The 22,829-nt window shown below is 44.5% G+C and overlaps 1 protein-coding gene across 5 annotated transcripts in view; it reads left to right on the forward strand.

The window, feature by feature from the left end:
- The window catches only part of LOC133210051 (uncharacterized), a 43,460-nt gene extending 20,831 nt beyond the window's left edge, over positions 1-22,629 (forward strand). The window contains exons 2-4 of one of the 5 annotated variants that reach the window (XR_009724846.1): positions 7,277-7,448; positions 10,008-10,108; positions 18,884-20,960. The gene's annotated coding sequence lies outside the window, so the exon portion shown is untranslated. Of the gene's footprint in view, positions 1-7,276; positions 7,449-10,007; positions 10,109-18,883; positions 20,961-22,360 lie in introns of those variants that run through there. The other 4 variants (XR_009724844.1, XR_009724843.1, XR_009724845.1 and 1 more) reach the window with 4 other exon arrangements.
- The last annotated feature ends 200 nt before the right edge of the window (positions 22,630-22,829 follow it).

The raw sequence follows: 22,829 nt of genomic DNA on the forward strand, positions 1-22,829 counted from the left end.
GATTGAGACAGCACCAACAAAGGGGGAAACAATATTTGTGATGAATTGTCACTGTTGACAGATGTAAGTTGTACACAGGGCTGGTGGGTGCTGCTCCTTCAATCTGCAGGGAAAAGCAATGCACTGTAAAGCTCAGTGGCATTTTGAAAATACTTGTAAAAGTCTGTGCAGCACAACCTGAAAATGTTAGTATCTATTTAGTCACAGTGCTGCTAGTTGCAAATCGCCTTATACCAGGGAAGTTAGGTTGAGGAACTGAGCTCAGGAAAAAAGACCACCTCATTAGGTCCCTATTAGTCATTGCAACAGCTGAAACTATGTGACTTGACTCCAGCGGGTCAAGCCAGGTCACTTAGGTTAGATATTTAGGCTTCATATGCAGAGAGTGACTCACAAAGCCAGTCTGCTTTCCTAGGTGAAGGAGGTGGTGGTGGGATGTAGTCAGTGCGCAATGCTGCATTTGCATTCCCTCCCCAGAGCTCCAGCCCTTACTCAGGGCTGCGCATGGGAACTGCTGTCCTCTGGTCTCTTGGCTCTGGAGGAACCTCTTCTACTGGATTCCAAACGGAGCTAGGTTTACTCTTTTCTAAGCAGTGAGTGGCACTAAGCTGAGCAGAGCCCACAGTGAACTGCTCCTGCTTCCTGAGTGCGTGTCCAAACTGCTATGAAAACAATGGGCAGAGATTTCACCTTCATCACTGTGTTTCCGTTAGCATTTGCCAGCATCTTCTGAGTATGCCCTTCAAGTGATTCGAAGGATTTGGCCTAAATCTAGATTGCAGAAGAGGTTTGGTGGGAGACCAACCAGGCTCTCAAGCTGAGCAGAAGGGCCTCTTGAGGATAAGACAGTTCTGCCTTTGCACCTCTGGAGCTAAAGTGCCTAAACTCTGCCTAAATCCAGAGGCTGAGGAGCAGGGATAACACTCCCAGTACCTTTCTGAAAAGCAGTCCATACACAAACTGCTTCTCCTGCCACAGACAGTCTGCATTGTTTGGTTCAGTGGCAGAAAGCAGCAGGGTCAGGTGTTTCTTTTGTGCTCAGTGAAATGATACCTGTGTGCCTGAGAAGCTGGAAGGGATATCTGAGGTCACCGAGTTCAGCCCTTCACTACTGCAGACAAACATGATGTAATCCCTTTCATTACATGAGCAAACTCCCATTCTAAAAGTAGTTCGCTCTGCTTGTTTCCTTTTTTTTTTTCCTCCACTTGATTTGCTCTCCTGTCCTCCTTCAGTAAGGTTAGGGCCAACCTTACTTTTGATTTTGGAGCCTGTGTTTATTCCAGGCTACTTTTACCTATTATACTCTTATGGCTAGCCTTTGTCTCCACATCTTTTGTGTTTCTGGTGAGTGGAAATGGAAGATGAAATCCACAAGAAAAGAATTCATAGCACTGTATTTGTGCATATTAACTACTCAGCCCACTAGTGCTTGATTAGACAATTTTGAGAAACAGGCAAATGGTAATTACGTTGGTCACAATACATTTAACTGAATATCTGAAGTAGCCATTAAAAAGAAAACTCTTCTAGAACAAGAAGAACTTCTATTTTATTGAACGATTTATAATTCAGCCGTATGGCTCTTGAAGATACTTAGAGCTGAATTATAAAGTAGCTTATTTCACTTAGTGTCACTTTACATTTTACCAGTTGGAAGATTGCAAAGTGCTTCACAAGGCAGAGATAAGTCCCCTGGAACCTTCCAGTTGCATCTGAAAGGGTTGGGCTCCTTTGCTCTTCCTTAGTCTGAGCACATTCCAGCTACCAGTGATGTCCCAGTAAGCCAGAGCCCCCATTAGCAATCTGTCCTCTTCATCTCTGTCACATCTTGAGACAGGATTTGAAGCCAGTTTTGTAATGGAGGTAGAACAGAAAAGCATCGGCGTGGGAGCAGAATGATGAGGGTAGAAAAATGTTCGCTAACTGTGTGCAGGTGACTGTGGTTAAAAGGAAGTGTGAACATTTGCTGGCTTGCCTAACACAACAGAACACTTTGAGTGGCCTTCCCTTGTGATACATTTGAGATAATTTGATTTTGAATTTCTTTCCAAGTAAAATTTGAAACTTGTTTATTGATCACTTTAACACATTGGTCCCTGGGACATTCTGCTCATTGCCTTCAAGCCTGCTGCTTCTTCCTATCCATCCTGAAAGTTTGGCTCTCCCCCATCAGCTATAAAAAGTAAAAACTTGGATAGGTGTAATCAAAAATACATGTATTGATTCTCAAGAATACAAGACCAGTTGGAATTTGTATATATACACAATCAGCACTACATGTATTGATTCACAATAACACAAAGTGAATTTGAATTTATATATATGCATAATCAGCATTGCATGTATCGATTCACAATAATAAAAAATGATTTTCAAATATGCATATACTCCTGAATTACACCTAGCCATTTGGCTGTCTTGACTCATAGTTTGTATGGAGTAGTGAGCTCTGTAGGCCAATTCTATCATGTGCATCCAGACCCTGGGGCAACAACAGCCTCTTAAAAACCTCATCCTGCCTCTGAGTGGCTTCTGGTGATCCAGGCCAGCTCGGATTGAAGTTCAGTTGCAACCTGGGAGCAGGCTGCTGGGCATGGAGCTGTGTGAGATGAACTGGGAGAAACCCCAACACGGGCTGATCCCTTTGCTCAGCTGCTGCCTGTGCTCCAGCCCTACCCTGCCTGGGTGATGCTGCAGCTACATCTGAGCCTGGCAATGTCCCTCACTGACCCTCATCTTCCTGGCTTGCCCTTGAAGCAGCCTCATCCTGTGCCCAGGCTGGTACTCCGTGACCCTGTGCACAGCGTTTTCATCTGCATGAAGCCAAGAGACATGGTCTCCTCGCCTGCACCAGGGCTGTGCACAGTGCGTGCTTTGGAGCAGTGGCAGCACAGGCACATATTCCCCACATTCAGGATTAGCAGTACTCGGCCCTGTTCCTGATCAGGCACCTGAGTGCTGTGGTCATGTATCTTTCTATAAATAATTACTTCATCACTCACAGCCTCTTTTCATCACCTCTTTTCCTTCAGACTGATGACTGTTTGGGGATGGAAGGCTGTTTTGGGATGGAAGGCTTTTTTCCTCTCTAGCTGGACCAAGGCCATTCAATGGAGTCAGCAGCGGGAGGTACTGAAAGAGAGATACTGTTAGCTCTGTTTCCACATACCCGAAGACTGATCTTTATGCAGCTGACACTACAAGGGATATCCCTTAAAATAAAGGCCAGCTTATTACCCATCTTCTCCAACTCCTGTGGAACTAAATATCCTGAAGTCGAGAGAAGCTGTGCACAAAGCTTCTTTATAACTCTCAGTGTGCCTTCTTTGCTGGCTCCAGCTGCCCCTACACTCTGTTTTTCCTCAGTCTTTTCTTCAATATTTTTTCCAGTTGACTTAGTTATTACAGTACATGGACCAGACTGAGGAAAATACACTGAAGGTTGGAGCTGGCAGAGCGGGGAGAGCTGCGAGGGAAGTGCTCTTGCCATCCAATGACATCATCTGGGCGCTAATTGGTCACATTCCCGCGGATGGGAGGCACTGGCCAGTGTCCTTGGGCTTACTTCCGTGATACAGAACAGAGACGGTGCCTGTCTCCTGCCAGCCTCTTTCATTGCCAGCCTTCTGGCAAAGCTTAGGACATTTATAAAAACAGTACAGTACTTTATTTAGCCTCTAGTGAGAAAAAGTCACTTCACAGCTCCAGTTTAGGCACAAGGCACTAACAAGCAGATGAAAAAGAAAAAGAAGAAAAAAAATCTCTTACATAAAAACATTTCAAATGAATACACGAACGTTGATTTGTATTCCAGATGACCTCGCAGATCAGGAGATTGAGCTGTGCCTTTTATCTCCAGAGAAATGGGTTCAAATCCTGATTAGCCCATAGAGGAAATTCCATTTAATGGTCTAATTTTGGTGGGCTGAAAAGCTGTTCCCTGCCTAGAACCACCATCTATTATGGTGTGATTGGCAGTCTGTGTTCAAGGCAGAACAAGAACTTCACCTCATCTCTACTCCTATTACTTCATCCTGCCATCAGCTCGCACTACCTAACCCTCCACTTCCAAAGAGCCTGAGAAAATCAACAGGGTTTGCAGCATGAACAGAAGCTGTGCTGGGTAGAATTCTTGGAGGAAAGTTTCAATGGGAGGAGATGGAAAGAACATGGAAAAAACAGGGAATGAGGATGGACAGGGAAAGAATGCATGGATAAGCAAAGGGTGGGATGCAGGTACACCCAGAGCTGAAAGCAATGAAGGAAAATGAGTATAACTCTGTTTAAACAGCAGAAGGGAAAAGCAACTATGGGAGGCATTCCCTCAGGGTTACTTCCCTGAATGGTCTCACTGCTGGTGCAGAAATGCCCCTAGTCCTCAGCTTCTGCTGTTCTGTGACAAAAGCATCTTAGCATTGTGGTTTTCCTAAGCCTTCATTCTTCAGAGCACAAAACACACTGTTCCGCAGAGCAGCACAGAATTTAATCGACTGATCCACAGCCAACTCAGACCGCCATCGTATCTTTGCAGAAGCCACAGGTTAAGAAGAGAAGTGCTCATCTCCAGTCTTACCAGTACAGTATTTCCAAGTTGTTCAGTTGTAGTTTTCCTGCCGGGGTGAGAAGCCCATGTTGTGTCCTGTTGAGTGTTCTCTATAAGCAGAGCAAGTGGAAGAAGGCAACAGAAATCTGTACTGTGACACTGGTAACCTTATGACCCTGTTGTGTGCGGTGCTGTGAGCAGGCACAGAGCCTTGTCACCATAAGGTGTCTGCAGAAGTAGATGAGAAACTGTAGGTGAGGGCTATGAAGGTATTGCTATCACATAGGGATGGTGTTTCAGGCAGACCTCGCTGTTGTCTTTGTCCTTTTCATAACCACCTTGGGTGTGAGAACACCGAATGTGCTTACAAAATACCTCTTCTGGGTATTTTGGGATGGTCTTACTCAGGGTAACAAAATCCAAGTTTAGAATGGCATTAACAATGGGGAAAAATGTTGCAAAATCAGCCTGATGATTAAGCACAAACTACTGCACTTGGGAGGAGAGATGCAAAAAGAGGACCTCCCAGCTGGGCAGCAGCACTGGGAGGGACTGGGCGCACAGTGGACTGAAGGCTGGACATAAGGACAACAGCAGATATCCTTTCTGGCTGCAGCTACTCCAGCAGCGAAAGCCACTGCCCATAACCCTGTTGCACATCATCTCCTCCTACATCAGGTCTGAGTTTCATAGAATCATAGAATAGTTAGGAGGAAAAGGAAAGGACCTTAAGATCATTAAGTTCCAACCCCCCTGCCATGGGCAGGGATGCCTCACACTTCTTCATACCTGCTCACACCTCAGTCCTACCTGGGTCTGTTAAACTGAAGATCAGGAAAGACCTGTTATTTGAATGATTGACTGTAACCGGGATCCTTTACCCAGATTGTGTTAGGGAGCGATTATACGGCGGTTATGCTGGTTGACCTGGGAGGGGGAGAGCCTGCAGCTGAGCGGTGGTGATAAGCAGCTGGAGTGAGTGAAAAGAAATAAACTTTTCACCCAGCTCAGCTGCAGGCAGAACAGGATGTGCGACTGCAACCTAAGACATAGGAGATAATTATTCTACTCCACTTGGCACCGGTGAGGCCTCAGCTGGAATACAGTGTCCAGTTTTGGGCACTGCACTGTAAGGAAAATGTAGACAAACTGGAGAGAGTCCAGCAGAGAGACACGAGAAATATCAGGGGTACAGAAGGAACAACCTAGCAGGAAATGTTGAAAGGATTGTTTGTTTAGTCTGGGAACAGCAGAGTCTAATGAGGAGGCACGATAAAAATCTTACAATATGTTAAGGTTTATTGTAAGGAGGATAGCGATAAATCTTTCCCTATGGCCATGGGGGATAAGGAAAGAAGGAACCACCTTCATTTGCAGCTAGTAAAATTTAGGTTGGACATTAGGAAAAACTCACTAGATACCAGGGTGATGGAGTTAAGCTAGCTAGGGTGTGCATAGCTCTTGTTAAAATACATAATAACTGTGTCTTAGTTTGATGATGAGGATTTAAAGCATAAAGATGTTTCTTTAAATAACTATTTTGGGCTAATGCCTGGGACTTGATTTCCACACATCAACAGTACAGCCATGTGGATGCACTTGCAAGAAACAGCTCTTGGGCTGACAGCTTCAGGGCATAGATACTCATTTCATGATCAGTGTGTACGAACCCCAGCATCTTGTGACCATTCTCTCATTGCAGGATCTCTATATATTGCTGCAACACAAATGAACCGTCATGTAACACAAGGATTTGTATAAAATTGTACAAATGCAGGAATAACCTTTCTCTTGTGATTTCATTTCCGGCTCCCCTGTATTTTTCCCTTGCAGGTTTGTATCCTATATCTCTAATCCCTTCTTTGTAGATTTGCTGTGTGTGCATAGCTAGAGATATATCCCCTGATTGCTGTTAATCCTTTGAGTGTTCATACATTATACGGCATATGTCCAGTGAAAGTTCTGTTGCATGGTTTTAACGATATGGATCCTCCAGCAACAGTACTGGAAACAGAAAACTACAGCATTGTATTTCCAACCCAGGGAGTTCTTGGGCTGTGAACTGGGTTTTCTTCCACAGGAGAGTATCAAAGAACCTCTGAATGTTTTCAGAAGTTCAGTCTAAGGTGTCTGCAAACTTAGGGAAGAAACAGAAGGTTGGTCTAGAAGCTGGATGTGGGGGTAGGAAGGCAGCACACGAAGGTCCCACACTGGATCTTCGGACTTGCCTAAGACCATCCATGGCTGTAGCTGGTCAAAATCTTTTCTTGAGACCTATGATAGAATCTCATGAAATAAACTCTAGCAAGAATCTGTCTGCTACAGAATGTGCTTCCTAATCTTAGCTGGTTTGGCTTTTAAGTGTAACTTCAGCTATGAGAGCTTTTGGGTTTTATGCTGCTTGGTTTTAGTTTGGTTGCAAAATCTGCCAGAGGTATTTTACTTCCTGATATATGGGTTTAACCTTCATTCCACCTTGAGATAATTTATCTGTAAATGAACAGTAATCAAGCAACCTGAAGCCATGGCTACTGTGGGATACTTCTAACATTTTGGGGATGAGTAATGTTAAGCCTAAATCCCATCTAAAGAGTACATTCATTGAAGTACTAAGATGTAAAATCAGCAAAACAAAACAGCTAGTTAAGCTGGGTTTATAGTTGCTTTCCACAAAAACACAAAGCAGCCACGGGGTATCAATTACCATATCAATTAGTACTCTTTTTACAGGGCTTTGCAGAAGATAGGTTCTACAGCATCTGTTACAAAGAACCAGGAAGCAGTCAGTCTTACCTATTAATGTAAGCTGAGAAAGGAAGCCCTATCCCATGAACCAACTCTGCTGTGGGGTCTCTGGGTCACAGGAGATCTTTTGGAGATTGTTTGAGCCCACAGCACCATGGTGAGCCTTGTAACCCCTAACTCTGGGTTGTTCTGAAGGGAACTGGGATAACCATGTGCTTTTAGGCCTTCCTGTTAGAGCTGTGACAACATGAGAGGTTTGCTGGGATAGAAGGAGAAGACAGGAGAGGGGTGGAGGGATGAGAGGGGGAGCTCATCTGCCCTGATTTAGATATTGAACAGTGGACTTCAAAGGCTGTGTTAGTCACCTCAGGCTCCACATACAGTCAGTGGAGAGGAGAAGGGATTCAAGAGAGATATTTGTCTCCTTTCAGGACAGGAAATGCCTGTTTCTCTGCTGCATGTATGAGACATCTAGGTATCTAGATACTTGATACGAGAAGTTAGCTAGGATGACCTCACATGGCCTGCTGGTTCTATGATTCTGTTGGTTCTGGCACTCTCCTGAGATGTGAGAGCCTGAGCTCTGGCCTCTGTTTCAGGGACTTTTGGTGGAGTTTGTGCAAATAACTGGTCATACAGGCACTAGCAATGACAAACATGGTGTCTCCCTCCTACCTCCTGCCCAGGACAGTGCATTGTCACAGGGGGTCAGATATTGCTGGGGAAAGTGGGAGATGCGTGTCTACAGGAGAAGGAACTTGGCCCATATACCACTTTCTGGAGAGTGCTTTTACTATTAAGCCACTGCCTAAAAGTGGGAACCACATCCTCTGCATTCCCTGCTCTGTCTGCAAGCAGCAGTGACTACCGTTACCTTTCATAAGGAGCAAGGCTGTACCAGTGAGGTCTTGCCATGCCCTAGAAGCCCTGACAGACTGATTGCTTTAGGGGTTTTAGGCTGAAGAGCAATTTCAGAGGCCCAGATGGACTTGGAAGTGACCTCTGTGCTGAACTTTTCAGGCTTGTCAGGCCTGAGGCTCTACCTAGGCAGGACCATAAAACATCAAAGGTAAAAAGATGCCCCTTCACCCATCCATACCTAACACCTATGCAAAGCAAACCTGACATCCCTCACACAAGGGTATCAACCCAAGCTCTTGCTGGCCTTCCCCTGGTTTCCTGACAACCCTTGGATGATCCATGGTAGATCACAGGGGTGAGGCACCAGCTGAGGGGCTCTAGGTGATGGCTACTCCAGGGCACTAGGTTTTTTCCAAAGCTTTGCAGCATGCCACCACAAAAGGCAGAAGGCTGTGCTGTGGGCCGGTGGGAGGGAAAGCAGGAGGAGGAGGAACAACTCAGCACATTACAGCCAGAGAAAAGGATTCTGCATGAGGGATTATGGAACTTTTGACATGTCCTGTATATCACGATCCAGTATAAGGGAGCGAGTGCTGTGCTATGCCATGTCATCAGTGCTTACTTTAGACAGTTGTTGTTAAATGACATCCTTGTCTTTTCAGAGGTTCACCAAGTCCATGTCTCCTACATCCTCATGAAGCAGCTCCTTAGATACTGCCTGCTGCACAGCACCAGTGTTTGTGCCCAGATTGTGGCATGGGAAGGGACTCTTACCTCCTGCTTCAGCTCCTTGCAGAAGCCGTGAGGCTGGTGGATGAGCCCTTCACCCTGCTGCAGACCAGCACCCATTTGGACATGGTTTGCATTTAATTGCACCTTATGAATAGGAATCCTCATCGTTTGGGAAGCAAAATCCTTTGGTGCTGTAACCAGACCAAACTCATCTTTGCTGGCTGTATGGCTCCTGATGGCTTTTCCACATTTCACATGGGACCGGGCTCTCAAATGCTTTTTGCAAACCTGACCAACTCCCCCCGGTGTGTGGTGGGGTTTGCCTTCCCACTGATACTTTCCTTGTTCCAAACGAACTCCACACCTTGATTTATTTATTACTTTGTGTTTGGTTGCTCCAGCAGAGGGACAGGCGAGGGTAAAGCACCTCACGTGCACCCAGGCAGCCCTCGCAGGGGCCTGGCACCTCGCGCGGCAATGAGCACATGCAGGTAGAATGCTATCCTGCAGCTCCTGCTGCGCGCTCGGCAGCGCGCTCTCTGCTGAAGCCCAAAGTCGAGCGAAAAGCAGCTGGTTAAGGTGGAATCTGAAAATCAGTCATAAGATAAACAGGTTGCAGCATTAAGCTCTCTCCGAGGGGAAGGCAGTGCTCAGCATATGTTCTTACTTTGGAAGATATTAAAAAAGAAGAGGCTTTAATGGACCCTTCACTGGCTTATGCTAGTGGAGCCGTTAGTTAATTAAATAACTATATGTGAATGGCATCCATTGGGAAGGAGCCTCACAGCTTCCAGATGCCAGTTATTGGCCCCATTACGGGCCTGAAACTATTACAGTAAATCATTACATGCTCCAAGATGAACTGGCACATGGTTGCTGGGAGAAAGGATGGAGCTATTCTCACTTGTGCCATTTTGTGCCAGTTTTTATCTAGCGAGATTAATTAGTACTTTTAGACGTGCGAGTCAGAGCTATAAAATATTAAAGGCTATTCCGTCAATGGAGTGGAGATATGCTTAAGCAGGGCTTTTAAAACTTTTGGATGTTGATGGATAGATGGGAGTTGCAAGACTGTTGGAAGACAGTGAGCAACATCTGATTTTGAATTTTGCCTTAAAAAAAGGCTGGATTTATAGCTAGTGGGACAGCACACAGCCTCCATTGCGTGCTGCGGGAATACTCCGAGGAGGACATTAAAGTTTATCACCGAGGTTCAGGTGCCAGGTAAGCAAACAGTTTCTTAGGCCAAAACCAATCATTTAAGGCAGTTATTTCAAATGCAGAATCAACCAGAAAGTATTGAATAACCTTTTAGCCTGGATCCCCTGCCGGGAGGGGAACATTTCCTGACATTGGATGGCAGCCCAGAATCTATGATCTGGCCTAGAAATGGTGCTTTTTTTTTTTTGTTTTGTTTTTCCCCTTTTTTTAATTAATAAGCTATAAATTTTCACCCCAAATGACCACTGTGGACATTTCTGTCCTTTTAGGCTGTGAGAGATAAAGCCACAGAGTCACCTACATCATCCCTTGCTCCGACAGGCAGTCCTTTGAAACTCTTCTTGCCTGCTCGGCCTGGTTTGAGCCCAAAAGCTGAGTACTGAAGAGGCACTCCAGGGACTGTTTATACAGCTTACCCAATAATTAGTTCTTAGAGCCATTAATCCATGGGGAGACACTTCCTCTGAGAGATTACTCCACAGCTGCACGGGCGGGCTGAGCACATGGGCCCGTAGGTTTTACAGACCCATCAGACAGAGGTCGGGAGGAGCAAAGCTGAGGGGATTTGTGTTAACATCTTCCTGCTCCAAGCCCCCGTGCAAGCTCACCTGAGCACACCAGTTTGAGTGGGGTGAAGAGGGAGCTGCAGAGGTGCCTTTGGTGATGCTGATAACCGAAGATAGCTCTTGGAACAACCTGTTTGCCCAGAAGGACAGATGAGATCTCCCATGGCTCAGTGGGAAAGCTCTGGCGCAAAGAACCTCTGCATACACCCCTGGGACATGAACCAGGGGGTGGCAGAGGGGCTGCAAGTGAACTGCTTGCATCCAGGCCAAGTATCTGGAGGACAACATCCCTCTCCTGTGCCATGGTGTACAGGACGCAGTGCAGACCACAATCCAGCACCATTCCTAATAAAACTTAGGTCTTTATTGCTTGTGAGGGGTCACAAGAGAATTGATATCTCAGTCAAATCAGTCTTACCTTCCTTGCTACTTCTCCTGAAGCGAAGGCAAGGCCACAGTCAGAACCGCATTCACACAAATGCCACTGGGAAGCGTAACTTACTTACTGTATGAGAAATGCATGAGTAAGAGTTTGCTGACTAACCCTTGGTTAAAGGAAATAAATTGATTTATTACACGAGCATGACAAATTAAGGCACCGGTCCTGCAAGCTGAGCTGCGTGAGCTGATCTCTGTGTCCACGTGGCTCTGATGGGGCCCAATGAGGCTGAGAAAGGAGTGTTGCAGTTGCCAAACCAGCACTATAGCTGGCTTAGTAGCAAAAGGTTGGAAAGTTTGTGTTTGTGCTTTTCTGACGCGCCTGAGATTTGGGTGGGAGCCATGGGGCCTACGGCTCTTGGACATGGACGGCATGGGACAGCTGCTTTGTCAGCAGGGCAGCCTTCCCCAGAGTGTGTGCTGGTAAGAAAGCACTGACTTTTCTGGTTTTAACCGAAAACAAATTGCTTTTGGGACGTTGGAGCTGATGAGGGGAGTGGCACCATGTGTCCAACACAAACAAAAAACCCAGCCAAGCCAAGAGCAGCCCAGTGCTTGTCTCCCATTCCCTGGGGAACCACAAGAGACTCCTCTTGGCTTGTGTGAGAGTGGGAGGGAATGCAATCACTGAGCAAAAAATGCTGTTTCTACTTGGTAGTTTAATGTTATGTAGGCAGCAGTTGTGCTTTTCTACTGAGCTTACTTCTCTATTGAGTGTTAGACTGGCCCAGCCTTGCACTAGAGAAAATGAAACCGGGATAGGAAAACTGCAGCTCTTTTTTACTTGTGACATAGGTTATTGTATTTTGTTGGGGGTTTTTCTGACTGGAACATTTATACCAAAAGATTAGTGTGCTGTTAAGCCATCAACATGATGACTGATGTTTGATGTGACAAGTGACTGGGCCATGAAGAATACAGGGGATTGGCAAGAGAAGATGTCTAGATCACGGATTTTGATCCAGAACAAAGTTGGAATGGGTGCAGGTCATCCTGGTAACAGGACACTGTGCTGTGAGACCATCCGTGGGGACCACCACAAACCTCTGAATCACAATGTGGGACCACAGCAACTGCCAGCACAGCCCACTTCCCTGCTCCAGTCATCATCAACTGAATATGTCTGTGCTCGCACCTTCCTACCCACCACAGTCATGTTTTCATGCCCCATGTTCTGAGCATTTTGGGAAAGAAGTAGGAAAAAGAAAGACAGCCATGTATGATGGTTGTAAAAGTCAATGGTGGATTTTGAGCTTCCAGATGGAGTAACAATGGACTGGTGTTAGAAATCTGGTTGTGTTATGTGTGTTCTGGCAGACGCAGCTTGGAGAAAAGCTTTAGGTGTAGATGCAAAGTCCAGTTTGACTTTATAAAGATGTGTGAACACTCTTAACTTTAAAGATACAAATTTGCCCATTGACTCCCCTTGAACTACTTACGCATTAAACACACGCATGAGCCTTTCTAGAAATAGGGAATACAAATGAGACTACCAAAATAGTTAACCAGAAATACTTCCTGTACAATGAAAAAGGAAATTTTACAAGGGGTGTGCACAGAGCAGCTCTCGGGAGCAGATAAAATCTAGGCTGCATTGTTAAACGTCAGGCATCGTTGGTGATGTACAAGAGGGTATTTCCAGCTACCTCTAGTGCAGACTGGAGTGGGTTTGCATTCGTTATGTTGATTAAGCAATTTACTGGAATTTAGCATGTGGTGGAGTGGCAGGAGGCGTCTTGAACTTGGGGTGCACGGCTGAGATCTATCCATTGCGCTGACAAACCTGAGTCGTGCCAGCAGAGCAGCACACTCGGCAATGTGTTTCTGTCAGTGGCTTCTGTGCAAAGTCAAACTCAAACAATGCCACCAGGGCCTGACAAAGGGAACTGATAAAAATGAACTGGAAAAAGATCTGTATTACTTAGGCAGTCTGTTGTAGGCAAGATATCCACAGTCTGGTGATAAGTAACAAGTTAATCATTCAAGGAGTAGCTTAGCTTCTCACTAGCAAGACTTGCATTAGTTATTAGCCTCTAATTATGTATATACATATATATTCACGGGGGAAATGTTTCTATTTTTATTGCCTGCATCCATTTCTTCACATTGTTTCAAGTCTGTTTTTCTTGATAGGTTTATTGTTTTCTGTCTGCTGTAGTTATTAGCATTTAAGGCTGTAGGTGGTTCTGGAGTTACCATGGCCTGTCTGTGAATGTTAGCTACACAGACATCCAGCAAATACACAGCAGTGTCACCAGCCAACAGCACTACAGAACCTATTCTGTGGCCACTTGTTGTTGCAAAGCTGCACTATACCCAAGCCTTTTAGGCTTGTGTTTGCTAAATCGTCTTAAACAGACCTTTAAGCTCTGCTATTTGGTGGCAGAAGTTTTGGCAAGCTGCATTCCAAACTATCTTCTATGTTTCCTTTCCTGCATTACAAATGGGTATTTGAAAAAGGCCATCAGCTGTACCTCTACAAAAAGGTAGTACTTAAGTACTACAAAAAGGTAAGTACTCCTTATCCAGGAGTACTTAAGGCTTTTACACAGTTGCATAGGACTGGGGGGTTCGGTTCTTTGTATCAGAACCGCTCTGACCTCTCTTTCCTTTTGTATTCAAAACATCACCTGACCCAAGATTATCAGGATCTGCTTTTGAGTATCAAGACCAATGAACTAGTGAGAACGAGACAAGGCAAGTCCAAAATGAGATGAGGCTCCAGCCTCTATTCCAGTATCTACTTGTATTTATTCTGGCTTACAGTGGGCTTCTTTCAGCAAGGGGAGATTCACTGCCCTGAGCTTCTGCCCACAGCTTCAGAGAGGGAGGAAACCTGGGGCAGGAGGCCACAGTGTAAGAAAATGCACCTTGCATTCAGTTTTCATGACACATGGCCAGAGCTGAAAGGTTTCCCTGTTCCCTCTGAATGTTCTGTTTTGGACTGTGATGGCTTTGCAAGATGAAATGCCTTCAGGCCTATCTGTGTGTTGCTGTTGTTCACAAGAATCCTAGAGGCAGATAAATGCATGGCTTAGTCTGTTGATGAATTAAAACTCTAGCTTTAGTACATCCTACCCCATAATTGTATTGAATGGTTTTTTGAAGGAGAGTCTGCAAACCTACTGGCTTCCCAAAAATAATGGGTTTGGCTTCAAATAAATGGCAGGACAACAGTGACACTGAAATGGTCCAGAGCAGAGATTAGCCAGGCATCAACTCTAAGCACTGGGAACCCAGCACATTTTGAACTTTTCTACTGGTATTTGGTGATTTCTTATCCTGACAGCACTTTGTGTTACCTTTATTTTCCTAGAAGCTAGACTTTGCTCCCAGAGAAAACAGGTTGTGGGATCAAAAGACCTAGGAAATGAGCCACGTTGTCCTGTGTCTGCATGTTTCCATCTTCAGGCTCTAACTCAGCTGTGCTGTATATGTAAAAGTGCAAATGCAAAAGGAGTAGTTCAAAGTTTTACTCTTGGGTTTCAGACACTGCAGAATTCTGCCCTCTTTATATCCACTGTGTTCATTTAAATACCTCCGTCTGTAGCTCCGCCTGCACTGTCTTCTGGTACCCCCTTCTCCCATTGCCCATGATGTATCAGATCAATCCATAAGTGGAACAGCACTGCTGTGTAATGCACAGTCCAAACTGCAGTATAGCTTCAGTCCAGAAAATAAACCCAGAGACTGTACCCCTTCCTTGCCTTTTGCCTCTTAGGTCTCCTGTGGGTAGGATACCACACACGCTGTATGACTTACCAGAAAAGGAAGTATTGGGAAATTTTGTTTCCTGGAAGAGATATTAGTAGTTGCAATAAACCCCAAACACACAGAAAGAAAAGCCTGCTTTGAAATCTCAACACTCTGTTGTGCTGCTTTAACTCATTAACATTCATTTCCAATTAACATTCACTTCCAATACCTAAAGGGGACAAAAAGAAAGCTGGGGAGGGATGGTTTTACAATGGCATGTAAGGGTAGGACAAGAGGGGTGTGGCTTTGGGCTGAAAAATTAGACATTAGGAAGAAGCTCTTTCCTGTGAGAATGGTGAGGCCCTGGCACAGGTTGCCCAGAGAAACTGTGGCTGCCCCATCCCTGGCAGTGTTCAAGGCTGGGTTGGACAGGGCTTGGAGCAACCTGGTCTAATGGAAGGTGACCTTTCCCAAGTGTTTATCAGCCAGCAGTGCCTTTGGAAAGCTGAGCTGATCATGGGTACTCTCTGGCAGGCACTGGGTCTGCCTCCAGCCAGCACTGGCTGCTGCTTTAGTTAACCACACCTGTGGGAGTGAAGGAGAAAGTTCAGCCAGTTGTTAGGATGCTTATGGCATCCCGCAGGACATTTCCACATCAACAGCTGTGCTAGCAAATCCTTTTGTGCGTCTGCTCTGAGAGACAGGGGTGTTTAAGTTAATTATCTTCAGCCAGGGACTTCGGGCTTAATACACTGAGAGCACTCGTGCAGGCCGCATCAATCAATGGGAAGGGTTGTGTGGCATCAACCTGCAAGGGTTGGTGTGAACAGGACAGCAGAATAATGGCATTTTGAACACATCCATGGATTTTAAAGCCAGTGAGCCCTTTCCTTTAACTGCATGGGCTATTCAAAGCTCTGCTGGCTTCTGTAGCTTCACTGACTATGCAACAGGTCTGCATCATTTGCTTAGGGTATTCACAGATTTTATTAATAACATCATTTTCATGGGTGAAATGATCATGGGTGGAAGTAGGAGCACCTGTACAACTTCACAAAATGGGACTTTCTTGTTAGAAAAGTACTGCTGATATATATAGTGATCTAAGTGCAAACAGTGGCATTAGCCTCACTGCAGAATCACAATGTTAAGGTGTTAACATAAAGGATGAGGGAAAGTCCAGTCATGACACAGAATGCAAAAGCTCCCCACCATGGGGCAAGACTGCCCAGCAGCCATGCGGACAGAGTAGCTTCCCACCAGCCTTCCGCTTGTCAGAATGGCTTGAACTCTCTCCCACCTTTATCTGGAAGGAGCCACGAGAGGAGCCTGGAGTGGCAATGAGCTGTGCCCAGCAGGACATGCAGGAGCAGACCTGCACCTCTGTTGGTATGTCCTCTGCAGCCAGGTTTTCTTCATCATGGTGGCCTGCAACCTCCTGACCATTTTGGAGTCTGTTTGCTGTTTCCAATGAAGCCATTCCTCTCCATTGTGGGCATTTTTCACAGGCTCTTGAGTGAAACAGAGCCCTTTGCCTGCCAGCTTCTGCTGACCATATGGCTTTCCTTTTTCCCATGCTTCAGCAAAGCCATAAGAGGCTCCCCAAACAGCCTCCCTCTTCTCTACGCTTCCCCCTCTCACTTCCTTACTCAGTCTGGGCAGTAGTTAACCCCCCAGTTCTGGACGGTTTGGCTGTGTGAGTTGATAGCTTTGCAGGCTGAGAAATTACTAAGCTCTTACATTATTCAGCTTTGCAACAGACAATTTTTATTAAATAGTTTTCACAGTTTTATACCTCAGAGCCTCTTCTCACTTGGGGCACAGCTCTGCCTTGGAGACTCTCTCCCAGCTGCCCTTCCATGGATTCTGGACCTGGAGAGGAAACCTCTGTCATCTCAGGGGTGGCTTCAGGTGCTCAGGACAAGCTGGGCTATTCCTTCACTGCCCTGCTTTCCACAGCAGTGAGGCAGGATGTGACCAGCCACAGATTAACTGTGTGGAGAACCTGCTGAAGACATACACGTCATCATACCTGCCCTGCTGCAGGCAGGACCCTGGCCAGAGGACATGACCCCATCCATAAGCCCAAATCGCAAAGACATGCTGCTTTTGAGGAGGGATAAGGCAAGCCCAGCAGGTGATGTACTGCTGGAAGTCAGCAGAGCAACACCTCCGGATGCTGTGCAGCTGTAGTGGCACAACTGCCACTGTGCAAAGCAGAGAGAGGCTTCTCCTGACCTTATAATGTTGAGGACACGCTAGAGTAATTTCTGTACCTAAAAATACTGTTTTTAGCAACTCTGAAGCTGCTTTTGACTTGCAAAATATTAGCAGTTTTGCAAGTCAAAAGCAGCTTCAGAGCTGTTAAAACTGCCTGAGATTTTACTGAGCAGAAACCAGCCTGCTTTGACAAGATCTCCACTAACGTACACTGATTTTCTAAACCCATTCATTGCACTGTTTGTTGCATAACTGTGGGATAATACCTGGAGTTGTGCACTTCTGTGGAAAAGGATTCTTCAGGGAAAACACAGTGCAAGAGATCGGGGTTCAGCTGGGGGCTCAGCAGTGGTGTCACTGAAGTGCTGTCTGAGGGCAGAGGATGGGTTTGCAGTTGGAAGTCTGGCTGTTTGGAGGGTGTGGACTTGCTATTGCATTTTCACTGACCAGTGACATCATGTCAAATATGGAGAATGGTAAAAGTTGGAAAGCGTGGCTTAGATCTGCTCCAGATGATGACGCCCAACACACACAGTGTCCCTCATGCCCAGTAAAGGCAAATGTGATGATGTTCACTGATCACTGCTGTTCGTTCATGCAGATGGACACTGGGAGTCCATGGAGATGTTGGGCTGGAGACAGAACTGTTAGTGATGGAGTTTGAGAAAGGCTTGAGATTCACTTCAGAGACAATACTGCCCACCATAGCATGGTCTTCTCTCTCAGCAGCATGGTAAAGTATGAAAGTATGCACATAGATTCTAAGTCAAAAATCCTATTCATCCCTTCACAATATGAGCACTTGGTAAGGAAGATACGGAGTCTGTTCCTTGGCCTTCACCAAGCCACCTTTCAGGCCTTGATGTCTATCAGCCAGTACCAGGAACCTCATGGCCTTGCTTGGCCTTTCTATAGCAGCGGCCTAAAAATCTTGTACTTCTTATACTCAAAACCCCCAAGATTTCTTATCTTTCTTATCTCTCCCCAGGGCTAGGAGGTCTTTAGTACAGGCCTGGCTTCATGTATGAGAAAGAAGCCTGGCAAATGATGTAAAGTAAAAAATATAGTGGTTCTGCCAACTCCTGCAGGATGAGAGTGCCAAGATCCAAAACATGGCTGTTCCCCAGCATTTGGCAAGGCAGTGACATCTTGTCACTGCTGTCCTCAAGCGCTGTGGCCCACACAGGTACACCAACCAGTTGGTTGGGGTAGGATGCAAAGCAGTGCGGGAAAGCAGAGGGAAGACTGCCAATCTTTTCCCAAGGAAAGTCACAGACACGTTTCTTCAAAAGCATCTACTCCAATGTGACATTACTCCCGATTGCATATAGAATGAAGTCTCCAAAGTTATTTCCCACTTACACTGGTGTGCCACATGGGTTCAGTCTTCTGTATTCAGGTCTCCCAGTCTATGCTGATCACAAAGAGTGTACACATAAACTCTCAGCAAAGGAGAAAACTACCCAATTCCAGTAAAGCACAGGCCTGACACAGAAAGCTGTGAGTGCTGTTGGAGCTAAGTGGTGACTCTTGGGAAGGCGCCTAGAGCTGGAAGGGAGAGAAAAAGGAAAATAAAACAACATAAGAAAAGGAAGTCTGTTTTTACATTTAATTCCTCCTGGGTCCAGAGAAGCAGGGTTTTATATCTTCATTATAAATAAGCTATATAGCATCTACACAGTGTTAACCATCACAGTGTTTCATCTTTCGGTGGGAAGAACCTGCAGGTCAGCTATGACCAACTATATTGGAAAGTATTACCATGCTAGACATGTTAGTGAACAGTTCTAGAGTCCTTTTGTCATACCATAGGTTAGTCATAGCTCAATGCCGTTCTCCTGTCTTCTTTTATGTGCAGGGATGGCCAAACCTTTTATTTCAGAGACTGCTGCAGGGCATGATAGTTTTCTACCCTGAAGATCCTGCAGACACATGGTACTGATGCTCCTTTCTGTCTGGAAATTTTCTCCACTGCCAAAGCCTCAAGGTCTTCCAAGTTCTTCCAGTTTCCCCTTCTTTACAAAATGCCCAAGTCTCACGCTGCTGCATAGTTGTTGGAAACGTTAATACGATCTGCAGCTTTTATGCAGGTGAGTATTCACTGCAACATCCTATACAAGTTCAAGTTTGGTGGTGTGGCTTTCTCCTCAAATGGGTATTAAGTCTGGTATAAGGTTTGCTGATTGCAGAATGGTGTTGGCCACTGCCCTGCTATGATACCCGCATATCAGAACTACATTTGGATAAAGAGGTTCAAGAGAAAATTATTAGAGCAGCCACAGAAAATAACTAAACTGTCATGTTCCTCTTCAGGACATGGTCTAAAGTCTTACGACCAGCAGCCATCCAAATAGTGTTACCTTCTGCCTTTGTCCATTAGCCTCCAGTAAAAACACAACTGCAGGTATGTTTCCAGATGAGAACCTTTATCTTCTGCCATTTCCAAACTCTATGGAAAATTAACTGCCTGGAATCAGTTATGTAAGAAAACGGGAATTTGAATTTTTGTATGCAAGTACGAACTTAAACCAAGCAAACCATTATTTGTATTTTATTTGCTCTATAAAAAGGTCTAGGAATACAAAGAACTTTGTGCTGAATATAAAAATGGCATTTTCCTTCCAGGTGTCCATAGATATACTGGTTTAATTTGAAAATGAATGTAAAACCTTAACTTTGTTTTGCTGAAAAGCTCTCTCATTATAAAAAGGATGAGGAAAAAAAGGGCGAACTAGTTTCTCTTTGTTTCAAGCTCTCTACTTTAAATCCATGTTGCATATGAAGCAGCAAACAAAAATTCTACGGAATGTAGAAAGTTCCTACGCCTATAAAAAGTCGCAATAATACAACACCGACCTGCAGAACAATGACACTGACATGAAAGGATTTTCATTCCTAAGAAGTACCGGGAGAAATGGGAGCTGAGGAATACATGTGTTCTAGCCTCATACCTAATGACATGCATTTATCTTTTGCAGGGCTGATTTCCAGTGGCACAGACCTACTAACCCAAAAGGTGCTTCCTCCCTGGGAGACTAAGCTGCAGCAGCACAGGTTGCTCCAGGTTAGACAGTGGGCTGGAGGCTGAGCGGTAACTTAGGTCTAGGTGAGAGAGAGGAATATGGATTTAATACTATAAACTACATATAATGCTACATTTAATATACTGTTCCTGTTCTCACAAGGCGAAACTGCATTCTCCATTAACTGCAATTTTTACATAGTTTTAATAAAGATAATTCACCATTGAAAAAAAAGGTAAAAAACCATTTTTAATATCCACAGTTCATTAAGGTATGAACAAAATTGCTGCTTCCCAGGCTCTTTATCACTGCATCTTTCTTAGACTTGTATCCTCAAGATTCATTTTTCTAAATGGCATAATTTTAGCAGAAAGTAAGGTCAGTGCACTCCCGGATTGCACAGTGCCTATCCCTCCTGCAAATGTACAGGGATATGCAGATGCTCAGCACCTCTGGAAGCCAGGCTTGCTATGCTGCTGAAGCAAACGTGCAGAGCATGAATACTGCAATTACCAGAGAATTCAAAAAAAGTAAATCTGTTTTTTTCAAAGTAAAATAAAACTGGGAAATTAAAAAATTTCCTGAGGTGCTCTTTTTGATCAATTACAACTTTGGCTTCATTTCCATTTAGGCATTTCTTTTATTGTACAATGCAAAATATCAACTACATTGTGAGTAACATAAAAGCTTTTTCTCCAGACAGGAATGCCAGAACACTTCCATTGTTTTGGGCTTTTTTTTCAAACACATTTTTTAGTAAATACAATTTTACAAAGCAGTTAATCTCAGTAGCACTAAATTCTCCAATAGAAAAGGGGATTGATGTTTTTTTGGTAATAGAAATTATATAGTCTGGTAATTTTCACATTTAAAAGTTTTATAGTTCTATTTAAATCTTTCCTTTTTTTTTTTTTAAGAAAAAAATTCATGTACGCCCTTTATAATTAATCTGAGTGGAAGTGTCTCCTCATGTAAAACCATCTCCCTCGAATCCAGTCTAGGAATGGTTAAGTTGTATGTTTTAATGCATTTGTGCACTTATAGAAGTTCTAAATAAAGTAAGTATTGGTGTTGATGGAAGAGAAAGCACAAATGAAGTGACAGTCTATAAAGTTATCACCTCTGCAGAGATGGTGAAAAGGCAGGCTTTGCTCATGTGTCACAGTAAAAGAAGTGACAGCATGAGGAAGCATTCAGATGGAAGGTTTAAAATGAGAGGGGAAGAAAAAAAGGAAGTTTTCCCACAGAAAGAATAATTAAACTGAACTCATCGTGAAAAATCACGGTGGAACCCAAGAGGGCAAGTTAAAAATGGATTGGATGAATTCATGGAAGACAGGTCTGATCAACATCCATCAAACACAGGTCTGACCACAGCTCTGCTTAGGAGCTCCCCGAGCCCCATCCTCAGGGAGGCCATGCCATTGAAAACCAATGTGTCTCACACTCCTTTCCAAACCTTTGGTACTGGCTGCTGTCGGAGGTGGGACAATCATTGCCTGTGCAGAAATCCAGCCAAATCATAGAGATGCCACATTCTGTGACTGACAGTACAGATACATGCTCCTAGCTCTACATACAGAGGTCTGGGTATGCACGCCGAGATACACACAGCTGGGAACCCGCATCTGTTCAGCTTGAAAAAGCTGGCTTCAGAAGTTAGGAAATTAAAAGGTGTCTCACAACAGTTTTTTAGGCATCCTCCTCAAAAAGATACTATGCTAGATACCTCTTCTTAATATGCATTTTTGTTAACAATCTGTTCAATCTAAACTATGAAACAAGCAGTGCAACATGACTGAACGAATATTGCTGTGAGAAATGTTTTCCCCCTTGTTTGAGTAATTTAAATTTGTAAGCTAATGTAAGTTTTTGTATTAAATAATGTACTGTGTGCAATTTTCTTTCTTGTAAAGCACTTTGAAGCTTTCAAAGGGCACTCTAGGTTAATAAATAATACGCTATTCTTTGCCAGAACTGTAGGGCATTTCCCATAAGTTCTGAATTTTCTTTGCCAGAATTGCAACATGTTGCATGCCAAATCCTGCACACAAATGTTCTACATGTGGCAAATACATATTGGTGAAGACCAGAGGCATGGCATTCCTGGATTTCTTAGAGAGAGTGGGAGAAGAAAAAGAAGTGGGAAGAAATAATGAGGGAGGGCAGAGAAAGAAAACACAAACATATGTCTGTGCATACATCTAAAGAAACCAACAAAAACCAACCCCCCACACCCAGAACAACCCATAACCCACATGCCATTATTTTCAAAGCTTAAACTGTTTGCTGTATGCAGCACAAACTCACAGGTGCCCAGAGCTGGGTCTTTAGTTTTTCTTCATGGCTCCTGAAGGCAATCAGGCCTCCATTTCTATGATCACTGTAAATTCTTCAGACCCAGAGGTTTGTAAGGGTCAAAACACCTGCAATCCTCACTTCTCCAAGTACACGCTAACACAGAGAGGCTGTGAGCTTGGGGAACCATGGTCAACGTTACCACTGTTTAACAGGCTGTGAAAATGAATCCTCTTCTTCGGGCAAAGTTGTGAATGCATTTCATATGTCCCTGGAATAAACCTAGCCCAGGATGTCTAAACAGTGAACACTTGCATTTTGCCGTCTCCTCCATGGACAGCAAGGCTCCTAGTTCTGTAGTTTGGAAGAGGAGTATAAAGCAGTAAGACCCAGTCAGTGCATTTGGCCACGTATCACATAGGTTAGATTACTGAAGGATACCAGGAGTTCAGAATGGCTTTGATTATGATTTTCTTGGTTTAA

Source organism: Neopsephotus bourkii, unplaced genomic scaffold (assembly GCF_033783945.1).
Source record: "Neopsephotus bourkii isolate Nb327-2 ecotype Australia unplaced genomic scaffold, CSIRO-AGI_Nbou_v1 NB_53, whole genome shotgun sequence".
In the NCBI taxonomy this organism is placed as follows: domain Eukaryota; kingdom Metazoa; phylum Chordata; class Aves; order Psittaciformes; family Psittacidae; genus Neopsephotus; species Neopsephotus bourkii.